The following is a 19,041-nucleotide window of genomic DNA, read 5'->3' as shown; positions in this document are numbered from 1 at the left end:
ATTGCAAACGGCTTTGAGAGAAGAGATGAAGCGGCTGCACAGCAGGATGCTTAAATTGGCTGCTGCGTAAAAGAGTGCTAGATTTGGGACACGTCAGATGTTCAAGTGAAATGATTGAATTTAGAATTTATGGATCTCAGAGATTTGAAAATGGATGTCCTCAAAATAATTCTGTTTTTGCTCCTCTGTTTTCATCTAAGATTAACTTAAAAAAAAAATCCATTACATTCGGGTATAAAAGTACTGTTGTAGCAATTAGACCATGCAAACTGCATTGGGAAATCTTTTGGAAATAAAACAACCATTGCAGGTATGACCACATTTTATTTACAAGAAAAGCTGCTCTGCATTTGAATGTTATCGACTTTTAGACTACTGTTGTGCTTGTTATTGACCCTCTCAAGAATTATGCCTTTTCTGATATGAAAAAAAATTAGACACGACGCATCACAAAAGCAACAATAGATACTTGGCATAACTTGTCAATACTTTTCTTTGAGGTGAGAAGCTTTTTAATGTGTGGCAATGTCTCCATCAGTTAGCTGGTGAATTACAAATTAAGTTGCAAAATTATACACATGGCATTCATTTTTCAATCAAGTTCAGTTCCTACGAAATGTATATGTAATTCGATTTTCTACATAAAGTTTGAACACACCGCATCTCACAAACCCGCAGAAAGACAAAATAGCCCAAATTTGTACTCAAGTATGAGCTTTTAATAATTTTGAGTTGAGCAAGAAAACCCAATTTGATTAATAACTGGTGAGTAAATTTTTTCTACAGGCAAAGCCTAAAATACAAATATTTTCAAATAACATTTCCTCTTTTATCTGTTATAACAGTGTTTTTGGTTGGGTCATAGAGTTCTTGTGTTATGTTGTCACAGTCGCTATGTGCTTTTATGATGATGCATTTGTCACTCTTATTTTGAAGTTGCGGTCTCCCTTATGATGTTGTCAGCTTCTATGGTCCTGTATTAGTCGCTCTTCGGTGGTCTAGGCCAGTGTTTCTCAACCCTGGTCCTCCGGGCCCACTATCCAGCCTCTTTTTCATGTCTCCCTATTCCCAATGCAGCTGATTCCAATCTCTCTCTGTCTTGTCTGAGCTTGGGTCCAATTGCCGCATGCCACGTGAAACCATTTCAAACGTGATGGTAAAAATCTTCCAACGCTATCTGAAGCGTACAACCCGCTTTTAAATATAGATCACTTTTACACCTCAGCAATCTGTTATAAACACACAATTTAGTGGTCCCTATTTGGGATGTTAGTAAATCAACGTGCGGTCATGTGACTGACAAAGTCAGACCTCGCTAGTAGTTATCTTGGAATTGGTGAAACTGGTCATGTGACGGTGCCTGAGGCAGATTGGTACAAGTCTCCCTATAGATTCTGCAATCATAAATAGATTAACAATAAATGTAGCGAGCGAAATGTAGCTCAAACTACTGTTTGAAAATAACACTTTTTCTTCACAAAAATGCTCAAAAAGTATTGACTATATATGCAAAAAGTTAAGCAAATGAAAATGTAGTGTCTATTTGTGACAGACTGCTATGGTTTATTCAAGGCCAATACCTATTAGTAGTCGAGACCGATAACCGATGTTTCAAGCCAATATTCATTAGCAGTAAAAGAGAAAATAGTAACGTCAAAATGAAGAAAAAAACAAACTTAATTTTAAACGTATATGTATTTTTTAGATTTATTTACAAATTCTGACAAAAAATTCAGGCGGTTTCCAATCTCATCAGCATGTGTTAAGCTAAATTAAAAACTAGGCAAGTAAATAATTCCCTAAAGCTAAAGTTACCCAAAATCAATATCCATCCATCCATTTTTTTTTTTTTAACAGCTTGTCCTCAAAAGGGTCGTGGGGGGCGCTGGAGCCTATTCCAGCTGGCTTCGGGCAGTAGGCGGGGTGCCCTGAATTGGTTGCAAAATTAACATAACTTCTTAATTCTATTTGTTTTTATTATTATTATTTTTAAGTTAAGAGAGTTCCCAGTGTCTGCATTTTTTTTTTTTATGAAGTGGAAATTTAAATAAACAGATAGATAAAAAGTTCCCTGTATCTCACAATGCATGCAAATGTAGCTAATTTGGAGTTTTCGTCAGGTTTCTTAAAATGTTTCAAAAGATCTTCATAGACCGTAAAATTTTGTCTGAATATGTTTGGAATGTTTTTTGAGACAAGTAAAAACTCCAAATTTCGCTACGTCCGTGAGATATCAGCTTCATTGGCCTTCAAATTTGTGAAAATGCCAAATATTGGCGCTGATAATTGGTCTATCCCTAGTCATAGTCTAATAAAACGATTACAAAAAAAACCCATTCACTTACCTTTACATGTGTGGTTGACTTGCACAGTGTAGCCTAGTATAGGTGCAAACTAGTTCATTGTGCTCATAAGCACTGCTTATCATCACTCGAGCCCCTCTAATGTAGTATGGCCCCGATGGGCTGTGAGCAGTACAGGCAGTCCGGCAACAATTTTTGAGCAATCTTTTCGCAAGCTTAATGTTTCTTCCACAGTAACAAATCTTTTAAGACTGTTTAGATGAGAGAAAAATAGAAAAAAATAGTCTTTCACCAGGAAAAAAGTATATTTCTATCTGTTGCCGTTTTGCAGCAATTAGCATTAGAATATAGCTAAGTTTCATCATTATTCACAAATCTGTTTAGAACTGTGGGGAAATCGTCTTGTTTTCAACTTGGTCCTGCTTCATCTCACTGTGCTGCCACCTGCTGCATCAAAGCCTTCTGTATGCTCTAGCATAAACAAAAACATATAAATACGTCTTTGGGACACGTAAAACATTTAAAATAGAACATATTTATACATTTTTGGGAGCAAATGAGTTTAATATTGCTAATGCACGCACACATTGAATTCTTCCACGTCGACTAAATTCACAAGCATATTACCGTCCCCTTCATCTGACGATTAATGTGGATTTCAAACACAGAACGGCCAAAACTGTATGAAAATTACATTTCACAAAAAACGGCATAAACTGAAATAAATCTGACTTTAACAGATGTGCCGCTTTTAATATTGTGACATAACAGTGATATTGTGGCAGTATTAATATTGCGATATCACGATATTATCGTTGCATCCCTAAAAGCAAATAGAACCCCCTATTTAAAAGTAATAAGTATTGCCGTTAAATCCTGCTTATATAGCCCAGCGCTTCATAAGCGTGACTGGCACCTGCAGATGAAGTTTGTGGTGGTGATGAGCGCTCTCCCACAGCTCTCCTCAAGAGGCCGGCGAGCGCATTATTTACGACAATCCCTGTACAAACAGGACAGGGCTGCTTCCCCAAACCTGCCGCATTTTACTTTTATGGGAAGTTGTGGAGAGCGGTGACAGCATCAGACTGCTGATGCAGGCAGTGCCAGCGTCTTCTCCACCCCTCCTTGTCTGGACTCGCAGCATCCTATTGGTGCTATTAATCAAAGTTTGGGAGTTAAGTGTTAACAGGAGACATCGCTGTACTATAAATTGTATGGCAAATACATAATCTGTCAGCAACAAATACAACAACATGCCGCAGTTTGTTTCTGTTGGAATAGTAATGACTGCTTTTGACGAGAGGAAGTGGCTCCCACGTGTCATGTGAGGGAGTCCAAAATACTCAAGAATCCCGCCGGGATGCGCCGTTCAGCGGAGGGGGTTCTTATTTTACGTCAAAGCTATTTCCTGTATGCCATGTGCTGCCTCTATAACCTCTATAAAATTTCTTTCATAACTCATAAAGCTCGGCGCACTTTTGAAAAGATGTCACATTCCCATGCGGGTCGTGTCAACCTGCATGGAAATGCTCCATATTTCATCTGATTGTTGGGAGATGCCACATCTGCTTCAATCATAAATAAGGAGGAAGAGAAGTTGCTCATTACTCCCCATATCTTTAGCCATTCCCCGGGACCTAAACCCAGAGAGGGCGTATTTCCACCTAATTGCTTCTGATGTTGCCTCTGCTGCCATTTAGTATTTTAATAGAGCCGATGCTCCTGAAGGAAAGGGGCACAGTGCAAAGTTTTCCTCACTACAGGCGGCAAATTACTCCTCAGAACCAGGCGAGCACTCCCGTGCAGAGCCGAGCCACTGTTAAGGCAAAACAATTTGTCCAACATGAATAGGTTCCCTGGAGACTGTCTTTAAGTGTTAAATGACCTGGATGAACCCAATACTAGTCCACGGCTGGGAGATTTTCCGGCTCGGATGGCTCACACACCCTCCGCGTTGCTATTTGAAAAGTGTTTATGCAAATTCAAGGTGATCCGATTTTTCTCACGCTTCGTTTACTGTCTCTCTCGGCTCCCTTGAGGGACTCCTGTGGTCACTCTCTTCACTCCACAACGGGCCAAGCAGGCGTGCTTACCTACCTAGCATCATACACTGACTGTACCAATGTTAGATAACGAAAACTAACAAAAATAACTAATACTAAAATTGAAGAAACGTTTCTGTTCACAAAATAAATTGAAAATGCTTTTTAAAAACAAAAACTCAATGAAAGTACATTTTAAAAACTATAATTATTAACCTGGCAATAGCCATATTGATAATTGGGATTCACTCAAGGGAGTTCTTCACATTTTCAATCTGGGGCTGCGCCACGGTGATTTGCTTGGGAAAGGCGGGACATTTTGTACAATACTTCGCGCTGATTGGACAATGCGGCATCTTGTGCGCACATTTGTTTTAACTTCAGTCTCGCCTTCGAAAAAAACTAAATCAACATCTTCACAAGATAAAACTGCACGAAGCGCCTCTTGCTGTTCAATATTCAACAAGGTGAACGGTGAGTAATTCTGCCAAAACAGAATTAATTGCGGCGTCCATTCGTCGATGTTGGGTTTGTTTGTTTCCCCTGCGTCGGCGCTTCCTGCTTTCGTCACAGCTGCCGGGCCCGCCCTTATCAACACCTGATTGGTCCGACCTAAAAAAGGTTGGTTGTGAACGGATAGGCGGGAGCAGTACAAGATGCATTCTCATGTTTGTGAACAAATACCGCGAGAATTCAGCTTGCTTGCAAAAATGTCTGTTTTTGTTCATACCTAAGGCATTTGGGTTGAATTTTACTGTAATTTTAAGTATTTATTTGCAACATTAACCGGAATTACATTTGAAAGTGTATTGCATAAAAGTATGATGTCATCTAGAAACAGCCAATAGAAAAAGCACCTCAAGATGAAGATAACAGGTGTCGGTACCAGATGTGATTGGGTTGCCAGATCCTATCGGGTTCGACTACCGCAGATGTCACGCAAGAGGATTGGCTGGAGATTATCCGGTTGATATCAAACATTGGAAAGAAGATATTAAAGATGTAATTTATATAACAAAATGTATGGACTGAAATTGTAAAAACATAAATAAACCTAAGAACGTAAAAGCAAGATATATTGAATAATAGATTGAATAAATGATAAATACACACATTTATTGATATGTGACAAATATTGTCAGTTTAGATTGCTAATGTGTCCTTATCATTATGACTGTTTCTGTGCTGCATTGTGATTTGTGAACAGCTCAAAAAACAAAACAAACCAAAGCGAACACATGACTGCGCATTTTGTTAGCGCTGCTGTACTGACGTCATCGGCAAGCGCGAAGGTGCTTTCATCTATTTTACGTCTTCAATCTTAAAGTAACCTGCTTTTATATTCTTAGGTTTAAGTTTTTACAATTTCAGTCCATACATTTTCTCAAAATTACATCTTTAATATCTTCTTTCCAATGTCTTGACATCAACTGGATCATTTCCAGCCAATCCTGTAGTGTGATGTCATCGGTAGCCTCGGCGACCCGGATACAATCTGGAAGCCCGATCGCATCTGGTATCGGCAACGTCGCTCCTCGGTGATGATTTTGCATGTTTGAGTTTTGGCTCTAATGGCTCGCCACCTGCTTTTTCATTTAACTCAAAACGCTATGCTAGGTAAGAAATGTGTTATTTTTGGTTCATATGAATAAATAATATAGCACACAAGTACTTTACATAAAAAAAAATAACAAAGCATATTTAAAAAAAAAACTAAAAGCTGCCCTGAAAAATAATTAAACAAAATTTAAAAACAAAACTCAAAGCAAAAATAACTATAATGAAGATTCCCAAACTATACTGTAGCTGTTATACGTATGCTATTTATATCATACAGATGCGATATTTTTGTAGTTGTTCAAATTGTTTTTTATAATTCTTCAAAACATGCTTGTGTCTTAGCATGAGCCTGAAGGGATAACAACAGGCCACCAAGTCCAAGAGCCACTGTGACAATGCATAATGCTACTGATGTGTTTTGATGCATTAAGACACAAAATTAAGACCCCAGGCTACAAGAAACCACATTTTTTGCTCGACTGACAGCGTCAACATTAAAAGCTTTAAAGGTGATGATTCCACAAAGCATACTGCTATTTGGACGGCAGGGGGCAGCAGTGAGCTAATGGATCATACGCTTGCTTCCTCCTGTTCTCTTCTCCCTTTCCTTGTTTCATAATAGGATTGTGGCGTGCCCTCCAGACATCTGGTTGGTTGTAAAGGGAACGGATAAATAAAAACAAAGCCCTGTGAATGAAGCGCCAATAATTTATGTTCCATGGAAACATATCTTCGGTTTCAGTACTATAATCCTTATTGGTACGTTTATTGTTCGTGTCAGCGTTTGTGTTTAGGCTCATCCTCCATTATATCTTTACAAAAATAAGAAGAGGTCAAACAAAGTGAGGCTGAGGCTATAGGGAAAAAATGACAGGAGTTACTAACAGATCATTAATGCTTCTAGTGTGTGTAGGTAATCCATTCACCTCCATCTTGCAAACTCATTGTAGGTGCTGGTGCTGGGAATTCACTGACCCCCCTATGTCAATTCACCTCAGTTTTAATCACTTCTAATTATATCCACTGCTGCACAATAAACATCCCGACAGAAGAATGCATTGAACTTACACCCGCTGGCTCTTTTAATCAGCTTCTTTTGTCCCCTTTACATTGCGTATATTTATTTTGCTCTCCCTCTGCGAGCGCCTTGATTAAAGTAGTTGCTGTTTAAGTGGATTTTTCTTTTTTTTTTTTTTTTGCTTGTGCGCCTGTTTCGGTGTTTTCCATGAGCCCAAAGACAAGTGTGTGCTCCTGTCAGGGGGGGTGACAGCTGCTTCTCTCTGCCCCGCGTTGTTCCAAAGAGGCTGGGACTGCTGGAGTGTGACCAGCCCGGAGGCCGCCTGCCGGCCTTCCAATCCACCCCCGCCCTCCCTTACCCTCTCTGCAGCCTGCTCTGCCCTGCTACTTTGCTTGTGGGCCTCTCTCTTTTTAGAGCCATGAAAACCTGCTTAGCCCAATTAGAAGCAGCCGCCAGCTGGGCGTCCCCCCCCGCTCTGCCATCCTCTTCCTCTCCAGTAGTGTCACGCTCCGGCACGCGACAATCGGGGCCTTCTCATGTCCGTAATCAAGCCAAGTTGGTGGGCATACTTTTGGGTAACAGCGGTTGGGGACGTACTTCACCTCTGTGTGTGTGTGCACATAGCAGAACAGATGCTGCACTTTGTTGTGGTCTCAAATGCTGTTTTGACGAAGGAGCCTGGCAATATAAACAGTCTGTAATTGGGTTCATTCTCCGTGAATGGACTGGACTATTTAAATCTTGCTCCTCAAATTGGCCTCGCTGCATGGACAGAGGGGTTGGAGGAATGTGGGATTGATTCAATTATAGAACTTGGACATTTTGTTAAGCAGCACATTGTAATTTATATTTAACTCATTCACTGCCGTTGACGGCTATAGACGTCAAAAATGTATTTGAACTATTTCTATTAGTTAAACATTTTTTTCCCCACTTTTGTTGATAAGAGTATGAAAACCTAGAATTTTTTGGGGGATATTTAGAACAGATATAAAATCGTGGGTTAACTAGTGAAGTCATGCGATTAATTACGATGACAAATTTTAATCGCTTGACACCCCTAATTTTTAATAATCTTTTCTTATTTAAATCTTTTTTTTTTTTTTTTTAAGAAGAAAAGATTATTAAAAATTTGGGGCGTCAGGTGATAAATTTTTTAAATTGTAATTAATCGCATTACTTCACTCGTTAACTCATGATTAAAAAAATATTATTATAAATTAGGGGCGTCAGGTGATTACATTTTTTATTTTTTTATTATTTGCATGACTTTACTAGTTAACTCATGATAAAAAAAAAGATTATTAAAAATTAGGGGTGTCATGTGATAATTTTTTTACTCACTCTTGTTATTTCTTCGTAGACATCAATAGCTAAATTGAGTTATTTTGAGAGCATGCTAAATTGCTGTACATTCTTAGCCTGGAAATCCAGATTCACTCGTCGTGGCTTTGCCGGAGAGTGCCGCCCTATCAGTCGCGTTTCTGAGGCGGGGCAAACCTGAGCTAACAGACAGTGGACTGAACCAATGAGCGAAGAGCAGATGTGACGTCAGAAAAGGGACTTTTTAAAAAAATTCAACATGGTTACTAGCCGGAGAGAAAGTGAATGACAGCGTTGCTGAATGTCGCTGTTGCGGTAAAAACTTGATGATTGAAGAGTGACGTTGCCCACAAAGGCGTTTTGTGAGGTAATGTATGTTCTGCTATTATAATACGTTTTGGATAAATATTTAAGCAGCTCCCTGCAAGGTTTTTACAAGCAAAAGCAACACAACTTGTAATGGTAATGTAAGCACTGATGCTAGTGCTAACATAACATTGCCCTGGCTGTTCCAGACATAAACATCCATCGTATTAATAATAATAGTAATAATACTAATAGATACAATTAAAGAAGTTCTCCCTTTACATTTCAGTGCATAGGAGGTCTAGAGTTTGACTCCCTCTTGTTGCAAAGGCTAAATGTTATGTAGTTGGATATGGGAGTATCTCAAACAATTAAATAGACAACTTGTATGCGAGCTAGGGTGGCTGTGCCAATAAAAACAATCTATTTATCTTCATTTCAAGTTATTCATTGCACCATCAGAACTATTTTCAAGGTCTTATTTGAGCTGAATTGATTTTTGAATTGTAAAAGGTCTTTTTCCTGAACGTCACTCTCTTGATTATGTTTCCTCAAGTGCAAGGTTTTTATCGAGTCCACACACACACAAAAGAAAAGTTAACATCTTAATAATTTACAAAACGGATGATAGCAGTTATTCATCTTCAGCACGGCAATGGTGCCACTTCTCAAAAGTGAAGTATGCTGTGACTTTTAATCATCTTCAAGATAATTGCTTTCTCAATGAGAACATCTGTCAAGCCAGAGCATTATATTACACTGGAGAAGTTATCGCTTATTGTTTGGCTGTTTGCTCTGAGCATCGTCAGGCATCTGCAACCATGTAGTCCAAATAATTCCTCTGTCAATTGTCCGAAGTCATACCCAATGGGACGAACAGCCATAAAAGCCGGCATCCCATTCAAATGAAGACATTGGGCTTTCATGCACTGTCTGTTCGAGTTTGGAAGCTTGAAGATCCCCTTTATTCCTCCTTTAGTGGATCTCCTCTGACCTGGCTCGTGTTGGGCAGAAGCAAAGGCCATAATTGATTTCTCTCTGTTCTCCAATTCCTCCCGTCTCTCTCAGGTGCAGGCTAACGTAGCACCTCAGAGAAACAGATGAATAAAAAGACGGAGAGTGAAGTTCATAGCCGAGAGGCGGTGACGCTGGCAGCCGGTCAAACTGATGCAGAGTCTGGAACATGGCGGTTAGCTTCTGAATTGGCTTCTGAAAGGAACTGCACACAACGCACACTGACCAGCCACAATGAAAGCTTGAAAGCTGGAATTTCCGTTCAAAATGGTCAGGCTACATTAAAAGGTAACACTTTACAAATATCCGTTATAAGTAGTTAATAGATCATTAGTTAACTGTTTATAAACTCTTTTACTGCCAAAAGTTATCCCAAAAGACAACCCCTACAGTGCTAGCCGATTTGGAGCATTTTCACTCATCTTTCAAAGCAAACTGAATATTGTGTGCTATGACTACATAAACATGGTGGATATCATATGAAAAATTGGATCCCATTCTTTCATTAGAAAAAAAAGAGTACATTATTCCGTTCTTTAATAGTCACCATTTGAAAATTGGTAATTAGCAAAAATAGAAAAAAATATGGAGAAAACAAGCTTTTTGTGAAAAGATACATTTTCTGCACAACAGTGACTTTGACAATAATACTTTTTTGTTTAGACACGCTGTGTGAATTCGATTTAATGCGACAAACGCTTCACCTCATCCTTGAAAACGTTCTATTTCCTAAGCTCCGCCATGTTTTCATGTAATTTGATACACGGGAGCCCGTTGACAAGAGATACAATACTGTCATCAGCTGGCCATAGTTAGTGGGTGTTTTTTATTTTTCCACCCCATTCACAAACCAGAGCTGCACAAGACGTTGCGCTGCCCATTGAGAAAAAAAAGTAGTTGACATCAATTGACGTTATTGACGGTACTCGGTGGGCGTGTCCTTAACGTCAATGAATGTTTTTGGCGGAAAAAGAGTTAGAGTTATTAATAACCTGTTACGTGTTAACACTTGGAAGATTTATAATGATGCATATAAATAGTTATATTAATAACCTGTTAGTTGATGAGTTATAAACAACCTATTAGTAAATTACTTACTAAAGCCTCCTTAAATTGTCAGTTTATACATGTTTTTGGGACGTTATTCTAAAGTTACAACTGTTCCACATTTACTAACAGCTTCTAGATGAGGAATAATGAAACAGGAACAACATAGTCAACAAGTCATTTATAACTCATTAACTAACAGTTTATTAATGGTATATTAACTAGCTATAGATATCATTATAAATCCTTAAAACGGTTAATACTTAAATCATTAATAAATAGTCAATTAAGATAAGTTTACTAATGATCTATTGACTAGTTTATAACTTAGTTATAAAGTGTTACCATTGAAACTCCTTTTGTTTTGGTGCAGCATTTAAGACGGTATCGAGGAATTTGGATGGAAAAAACGATATTACCCGGCTGATGACATCAACATTTTGCTGCTCCCACCCCACTCCCCCTTTGCACCGCCTTGTGGGCGAGTATTTTTGTGGGTGAGTTTAGTTTCATGAGCTTAATCATTGGTATTACTTTGAGACTGAGACTGAGACATGCTCCCGACAGGAAGAGCGACAAATTATGGAATTTGTAAGTTGTGAAAATAAATAATTTAGCGGAGTCACAAGCAACTGGTGGCTCCACTGCAGGCACTCTGGCCTCTTCCATTAATAACAGGCTAGGCTCCAGTCCAAACAGTCCACCTCTGACCCGCTCCAAACTTTGTTTGCAGAGTTTATTCACTCGTATTTCACTTCTCTACATGAATGAATGAATAACATCATTTCCAGCAAATATGCACGTTATAGGAATGTATTGTGAGCTGTGAGGACAACTGTGACATTCTGTGAGAAGCAAGCTTATAAATGGAATCATCCCCATCATCATCATCATCATCATCCTTGAACCTTCAACACCTTGCCGCTTGGCTCAGGCAACTTGACAACAACGCTAAATTAATCCCATTTTGCAACGTGACTAAAGCTGATGTGCAGAAATGAACTAACACCAAGGTAGCGGATTTGGCACCCGTGAAAATTCAGTTTTAAGTGTAAGCTATTCAGCTTAATGAGGAATTGACTCAACACGTCAATAGCAGAAAGCATTAAGACTTGACAATCAGCCCATACAGTTCCTAGCACGTCCTTCACCCTACATCGGCCTATCAACGGATCTATCCACACATCATCTATGAATGATTGCTCGTCAAATGGCACATTTAAATTGCATGCCGTGTTGGAGAGATTTTCCTGCTTACCTTGATGCTTGTTCTGTTATGGAAATCTCACACATTATCATAACCAGTAGGAGTTGGCAGCAAAAAATAATGACTCCTGGCGGGAAGGAGTAGGACACTCGTGTCTGAATGAATAACACATACGCTTATGCATTGTACAGTATTTATGGTTCATGCCACATACGATCCAACCGTTAAGTGAAAGGTGACGGATGAACATAAAGGCCCACATTTGAGTATATGTCACATTAACTACAAAATGGGTTGATTTCCAGACTAAAAAGCTGTCATAGGTTTGATTTAAGTTTTTGATTTCAGTGCAGTTTCTCCTTTAATGATGTATTTATGGCAGTACTTTGATTTTCTTATTTTTAAAATAACAGACCAGAAGCAGTAGAGTTGACAGTGGCTTGAGATGTTGAAAAAAAAAGAAGCAATAATTTAAAACTCGTTCAACTGATTGAGAATGCCCTCATTTACCATACAGCCTGTTGCTATGGCTACAATTCTCAGTCACACTGGAGTACTGCAGATGCTTGGTGCTCACAGTCAGTGTTAACAGCCAAGATGCTGAAACGCAATCAAGCTTATCTGTTTCCTTGTGATGGGATCTCAGGTTTGTTGTGGAAAATAATCAGGTTGATGTAAATCTTCCTGGCACTGTCAACAATCGAACTAAAAAGGCAGCAAATGTCTCGCGTAGGAATCAGTGCTGAATTTCATCTATATTCTGACTAAGTTGGTGGCATCGTTCTTGGCAACGTTGCAGAGTGACGACGGCCAACAATTGGTACGGAGTGGTCGGCTTCATCACTTATGCAGACGCTTGCGCCAGGACTCATTTGAATACAGTAGCTGCAAGACTCGTTTTGTTAATTACAACTGTTGGCTCGCATGAGCAAATTAAAATTGTAAATTTCATGACAATATCCACATTTGCGAGTTCTACAGGATTAAGGACTTTCTGAATATAATATATTCTGGTGAATATATATATATATATATATAGTTCCGATATACTGCTCAAAGGCATCATGCTAACTAAACGTTATACAAAATTGTGTGAAGGCTGGCATTCCATAATTTTTGTCACTCCAAATAATGACATTTTCTCCAAAATTCTTCACCCCAAAATTCTTCATTCATTCCCAATGAGGCCGGGTTTACCCCAGAGGTTGATAGTCATTCATTCCAATGGCACATTCACCATTACACATTTACACCGTCAGCTCATTCATTTCACCTTGAAAACGATTTTCAACTCGGCAAAAATTACTACTGACTAAAATTTAACATTTTCACCATTACAATAGCACACACACAAATCCCTATTCATTCGTGATGATTCACATTGTCCCCATTTTCAATTCAAACGTTCAAAAGTCTGATTCACCAAAAATTTTCACATTTTCCCTTAATAAAGTTCCCCCCACCTTAACCCCAAATTAAGACTTTACAGCCACAGATTTTGTATCAATCCTGATCCATCTGGTCAGATCGGTGTAAAGTCTCATATCTTTCAATATCATTCCATTTTTTTCGGTATTAACATCATTCCAAATCATTCCATGTTTCAATACTTTTTTCGTTCAGCATTTCAGCCTTCACTACTCGAAATTTCTCCAGAAATTACAAATGACTAGCTTACAAATTGGAATTACAGCAAATACCAAAATCCTTGTGATGGTGTTGATCAGATACATTTATTAGCATTTAGTTTCTCTGCATGATGATGTCAGCTAACAAATGCATCTTCACAACAGTAAAAGCTGATGCGCTTCCAGCAATCTCATTTTGTTTGATTGTTCGAGCAATGTTTTCGGCATTGACGGAACCGCTGAGCCTTATCCGACACTGAAGACTGAACACGATACGCTGCAATTTAGCCTGATGGCAGTCAATGCGGTTCAACCATGTCACCGCTGAGATCTCACTACGGAGTCATTTATGAGTACTTTCCACATACATTTATGTTGCTCTCACTGAAACTAAGATTGGAAGATTTCTGCAGCGTAATGATCCAAAATAGGAGCAGCTAATGGTGATAAGCTAATGGCTAGCTTAAGTGGTATATCATGTTGTTGGCATGTCTTTCAACACCATAACATAAACGCCGAGAAAGTAAAGCTGCCAGGATAGCATATTAGTGTACTATAACTGCAAATTGTGATCCAATTAAAACAATAGTGTGTGAGGTGACGCGAGCTAATGAAGCTGTGAAAATAGCTAGCATTGTTGTTAACCCTTGACAGTCTAAAACTTCACCAGCAGTGATTGTGTGTCGTCGTCTGGCTTTTAAAAAAACGGGACTTCATGAAACATTTTACAAAGTGACCTTTGCTACTTCCTGACTGTTCTGCTAGTTTCTGTCCCGTAAGTGACTGTGCTTAAGTGCTTTGCCATTAAGTGACTGCAGTGAAAATCTGCAGGAATCCAGGAAAACCTGATCTTCCCCCAGCGTGACTTGTTAAGTCACTACTTATTCATTATCACTGTCCCTAGACAGTAGGTGCTTTGCTCAATAAGAAAAGAACAGAAAACATGCGGCAGATGACAGCCTGTAGTCTTCCTTGCTGCGATCAATGATTAGCTGAAAGGCAAAATGCAATTCCATTCAAAATTTTCTTGCTCTAACTGTGAGCAATATTACCTGAAACTTCGGGAGGATGCGTAAAAACTGTCAAGGAACAAGAAATTGTACTGAAAAACTACTGGCCTTGGTTACCTTGCCCACGACGTAAGGAGTAGAATTTGGACCAGAGGAAACGAGACATTCTGGCGACGTGTTACAGAGGAGCTAGAGATGAAAGACAGCAGGAACCCGTGACAAAATAAAGAACCATAGCCTCATAGAGGACCCAAAGCCAGTCATAACATCACATTTGAAGTCAGTGTGTGTTTGAAGTATTTGTTGAATTGCTATCTTTTAGCGGAAAATTGGCATTTTCCCATCTTCCAGTGACGTGGCTCTTCAAATGTACAGAATGAGTGAGAAAAAGTCAACCCGGCAATACACCACGTTCAGAGGTAGGATGCTGTTCCTTCCTTCCTGTTCAAAAGTAATTGTCAATGATTTTTTTTAATAACAGGCCAATGCCCTTACAGGGCTCTGATGCAGCAATTTAAAGTGTTAAAGGCCCTGTAAAAATACGAGCAAAGCTGCCAAATTTGAATGGCGACATTTTTTGAAAATATATGTATAAACACACCCTGTTCAATTGTCAATCAGTACCACTTCTACAACCTAAAAAAATTGTGCTGCATTTTTTTTCTCTCCTGATAACATACCTACACATTCTATGCCTATATGTTTGAACTGTGAAAATATTTCTCGCTTAATGCCTCCAGTGGAATCCCACCTGGTTGTTGTAAGGCTTTTGCACGTTGCAACGAGGCACTCTAAAACGGCCATGCCAGCACGAAGCCGTTGTCTGTCATGTTGGATTTAATTTTTTTAAATTTATTTTTTATTTTTTTTAAACCTTGTTCTCCTGCTTTCTCTCTTTGGCAAGCACAACCGCGGTTAACAATGAGGCGCTCTAAAGCAGCCACGCTAACTGCATGTCTGAATTGCACCGGATAACCATGTTTTGTTACTTTGGGCATGGAACTTTTATTCTAAATGTACAAAAACAAAAATATCTGTGTTAGGAAATTACTGTGGTGAGGAAAATCCACCCATTTTTATCCATTTTAGGGGGCGGCCATTTTGCCACTTACTGTCGACTGAAAATGACAACACAGTTGCTTACGGCTCAGGTTTACAATTACAGCTCACTTGTTTTTTTAAGTTTGGTCATGTGACGTTTGCAAGATGAGTCGTGATTGGTCAATACCTGAGCAACTGTGATGTCATTTTCAGTTGACAGCAAGTGGCAAAATGGCCGCTCCCCTGAGATAGATTAAAAAAAACAGGTGGATTTTGCTACTTAACTCGTATTCCACAAACACAATATTAATCAGAATGCTGTGTTTAGACGAGTGGGGCTGCATAGAACATATTACAAAGAAAAGTTTTGGCTTGACTTCCCTTTTAAGAAAGATCGAGAATAGAAGAACAATCCTTACGGACCAAAATTAAGTCCATTCCTCCATGCTGCAATCATGGCTGCTCTTCTTTATTTTCCTGCATTCAACCCACGAAACAGCTTCATAATTTTCCTGCCACAAGGCCGCTGCGCACACATTACTTTCATCCTCAGCTGAGTTTTCTTATTTTCCTTAAAGCAGTCTGATCCAATCTACGTTTCGTTACTGACAACAGGAGGGAAGTGGATGCAGGTGCGGATGTCACTCTTGTGCATCGTCACTAAACGATTTTCTCTGAAAGCAGATGGGAAATCATCGGAATAATCTTCCTAACGATTCCCAATGCCTACATAGCTGATTTGTAATGAAAGTTATTATGATTTTTATAGACAAGAAAATAAAGCCAAGCGATACTGAATGACTGGCCTTATCTGCGCTCCCACAACAATGGTAGTAAAACTTCGCCCGAGTCAGCACATTATTATCGCGTTGATAATTAGAGCAACAAAAGGGAAAGGGCCAAGGACGGAATTAGTTTATCTAATTCTTTCTCTTGTCTTGTCACGTGGGGCCATCGGTAGCAGACAAACGGGCTTTTTTTTTTTCCAGTCAGACAATAAATGTGATCTGCGCTGCGGGACTTGAATCGACACATTCTCTCTCTCCCTTGTTCAAAGCGGCACTGCAGCTCCTTTCAACATTTTTCAGAGCGTCTCCACACCTTTGAAGGCAGGCATCCGTAATGAGTGGCGTCAATTTTCATCCCAATTAGTGTGTTTATCTCAGCTTAGTTCACCTATGGTGTTGCCTTTGCCTCTAGTGGGGCGCTGATGAATTTTCATGAAGGACAAACACTGTGCTTCAGATGAAAACGCTTATCTTGTGCTGGGATTTAAGGCTTTCGAGCTGGAATTATTTCTCCCCAATTTGTTTGTGCTGTGTTAACATCAAGCGTGGCGAAGGCTCGCCGTGGAGTGGCGTTGGCGGGGGGGCTGCTAATGCATGTTTATGTAAGATGGGTCTCGAGGAGCTTTCATGTGGAAAATGGAATAAATGGCGCACGTCGCCTATCATCCCGCCGCACCTTGATGAGGCCTGTCAGATAGAAAGTGACAAACAAGAAAGCTACACGTGTCACTCAAAGCTTTTTCCAGCTTGTAACAAACACCAAATAGATACACGTGCAGATCCGTCGGATTTGCTGCTGCCAGTTTTCATTCTGCAGTGACGGATGAACAATTCCTTCCACGGCGATTCCGACATTGGAGCGAGTAGAATGGAAGGCCGCGGGCTGTTTTCGTGGACTTGGCGCTTTGTTATTGCACTGAAGTGGCTGTTATGCCAAAGAGCCTGTGCACAGCAGCAGGACGACGGAGCCGTTTCCCCTGACACTGATCTATGGCTCCGATTCACGGAACCCTCGGCTCTGACATGCAACATTTAAATGAAGTCATTAACATTTAAACTCTCTTTCTTCCAGGGACAATCTGTCCTGACATCCGCTTGGCCTTTCTGCAACTTGGTGGAACATGAATATGGAAGCTGCCAAAAGGCTGTGAAAACGTGTTACTTGTCAGCTTTTTACCACAAAACTGTTTGGAGGCCCTAATTGTGTTTTTATATGATCTCGTAAAAATAAAATGACAATTCATTGTACACTGTGCAATGACAATTGTCATTCGAAAACACAACAATTAATAACCATGCCACGGAATCAAATTTGCAGTACCTTGATTGATGAAATGCAATCCGTTCCATCCAATGAGTCCTCTCTCACACTCGGTGGGCAGCCATATTTGGAAGTGCTGAAGTAGCAGCCTACCAAGAAGTAAATGTGAGAGGCTTTTCGTACCATAGACGAGGAATAGACCGCACCTAGACAAAATGTATCTTTCAAAAGCACCGTATTAAGGCGTCCTCATGCAAATAGCTCACATGCAAAGATTCCCAGAAAAGCTTCCTGATGTCACGGTCATGCAGCTCTTTAATAGAATGTTCTCTTTATTCAAGATGACTTGCGTTCGTGGCAGATGTCGCGCAGCTGTACAACGCCATCCAGCAATGAATGGGTTTGACAACGGCGCACTGCAACCCAGCTACCGGTAAGTTCATAGCGAAAAGGGCTTCAAGAGCCGCATTGTGGTTGAAAATCAATTATTTTTATATTTACTGTGATGAATGACTCGCAACAAATAGTTTCCCCTTCATTCATGTCCGAGCTTCAGGGCGCCTCTCGATTAGCTATCGTTCTGTTTGATATTACAAGCACAGAGCAGTTCACTTGAGGTGATCAGGTTTAACATTAAATTTTTAGTCTTGTCCATTTTCCAAGCAAATCGGGGAGAGAAATGAACGCGCCCAACACCTTAGGATCGGTATTGGTTTGTGTATAGTGTGTACCTTATTCTAGGTGTTTACACTCGTCAGGTTTTTAAATTTTTTTTTTATTCTTCAGTTCAAATTCTTTTGTGATATCTAATCCACTTGCTTTCTGCCGCTAACTCCACATCACGCTCAAAACTGCACCAACAAATTAATTATGCAACCACCCTCCCTAAGTCTGCAGTATGAATATGCAGTTAGAATATGGAATAGTCCACTGCATGAGAAGGGAGCACTCAAAACAATAATGATATTTTTTTACTTTAAATAGAAGTAAACTAATAATCAGGTTTTTCTTTTTTTTTTTAATGGTTGGGAGTTCCTGACAATTTTGGCCCCCCAAGCTAGTGCCTGTTTGCCTAATGCAGTGATTCTCAATTAGGTTTTGTTACGCCTCCCCCCAGGAAGAAGAAAATATTTCAGCCCAAACTCTCTGCCACAAACTATAAATGATATCATTTGTCTATAAAATCTTATACTTCTTGCACAGTCTCTGGCAATGACAGCACCATTGCCACCTACTGTAGTGGATGTGCAATTACACTTTATTGTAGTACACAGTAAATTCTGTAGAGTAAATTTGACTCAATTTGGAGTGGGACCAAATGGACTCAGTTTGAGTAATATTTACAATTGGAAGAAAGCAAAATAAAAATATACTCAAGGGTTAACTCTTTCACTGCCAGACGTTTTCAGAAACGGGTTGTCCCCACTGCCAGCCGATTTAAGCATTTAGAGTGATCTTTCAAGGTCCACAGAAAATGTTGTGTTTGGACTATG

The 19,041-nt window shown here is 39.6% G+C and overlaps 1 long non-coding RNA gene across 1 annotated transcript in view; it reads left to right on the top strand.

The window, feature by feature from the left end:
- Positions 1-14,719: 14,719 nt before the first annotated feature.
- The window catches only part of LOC144061430 (uncharacterized), a 41,805-nt gene continuing 37,483 nt past the window's right edge, over positions 14,720-19,041 (top strand). The window contains exons 1-2 of the long non-coding RNA XR_013296181.1: positions 14,720-14,877; positions 17,890-17,981. This is a non-coding gene — a long non-coding RNA (uncharacterized LOC144061430). The remainder of the gene's footprint in view (positions 14,878-17,889; positions 17,982-19,041) is intronic.

The sequence above is a fragment of the Vanacampus margaritifer genome, chromosome 12 (assembly GCF_051991255.1).
Source record: "Vanacampus margaritifer isolate UIUO_Vmar chromosome 12, RoL_Vmar_1.0, whole genome shotgun sequence".
NCBI lineage: Eukaryota > Metazoa > Chordata > Actinopteri > Syngnathiformes > Syngnathidae > Vanacampus > Vanacampus margaritifer.
Note: the sequence above shows the minus strand (reverse complement) of the source record. Positions and strands in the feature narration are given on the sequence as shown.